Source organism: Propithecus coquereli, unplaced genomic scaffold (assembly GCF_000956105.1).
Source record: "Propithecus coquereli isolate 6110/MARCELLA unplaced genomic scaffold, Pcoq_1.0 Scaffold20, whole genome shotgun sequence".
Taxonomy (NCBI): domain Eukaryota; kingdom Metazoa; phylum Chordata; class Mammalia; order Primates; family Indriidae; genus Propithecus; species Propithecus coquereli.
The window spans coordinates 8,516,302-8,517,457 of NW_012144967.1; positions in this window are offsets into that span (position 1 = coordinate 8,516,302).

The following is a 1,156-nucleotide window of genomic DNA, read 5'->3' on the forward strand; positions in this document are numbered from 1 at the left end:
CTAAAATAGGATTCCTTGAGCATAGTCCCATTGGCAAGGCTTGGTTTTGCCAGCGACTGACCTTTGGTGGACTCTGCTCCACGTAGCTTTATAACCGTGAGTTTCTGTTCCCTTTTCAAGAAAAATACAACACTTTGAGACCAAAATGAAACTAATAACTTAGAGGTAACTTGGTACCTCCTACAAGCCAGTTCTTATTTTTCCTTATATCAATGCGCCCTGGATCTTCCTTTGCCATGCGGTAGTGTCCCCGGTTCCGCACCTCCAGCTTCTCACAGGCTGTTACCTCTATTTAGGACACCTGCTCTTCCTTTCCTCAGCCTAGTCTTCAGCTGGCTGAATTCTTGTCATCATTAAAAACTCAGCTCAGTTGTTACCACTTAAGGAAGCCACCCAACTGGGTAAAGTGCTTTTCCTCTCATCTCCCAAACATTCCATCCCTATATATCCCCTGTGTCTGCATGGACACCGCAGCACTGACCACTTTGCACTATCATTGTCTATTTGTTAGTCTTCTCCTTAGCTGGGCATCTGCCCTTCAAGCCAACGTCTATGTCTATTCATCTCTGTAACCTCAATGTACATGTCAGGTCTGGACTACTTAATATGTATTTTTTGACTGAACCAAAATAATTGTATGTCATCTTAAAGGCTCACAGATGATCAACACTTTTTTAGTTGCCAATTTCTCTGGACTTCATAGGTGAGTTTCCTACTGGGCTTCATCTCTTAGTTACATTAGATGATTGAATGTTAACTCCTGCTAACAAGATTACTTAATAACATAGAAAATGGAAATGGAAATCAAATGAAAAATCTAAATACAAAGCTGTGAAAACTTAAATCGAAATTTTATGAAAGCAGTTACATATACTGTATATGTATCAATATATGCGAATCATATGTATATATGATATATACGTGTATACACATATATGGAAATGCATCTAAATATAATAGTTAACCGGTCTAAATCTTGTTGAGATGTCTATAGCATTTTAAAAAATGCCTTTCTGAGACTCTGGTTTCCTATTTGACGTGTAAGATGCTTGGAAATTGCCACTTCATCCTAACAACAGGTAAAAATCTGAGCAAACTGAAAAACCAACAACTCTTCTTAGATTTATCAGAGAAGTGAAGTCACAGGGCAAACCAC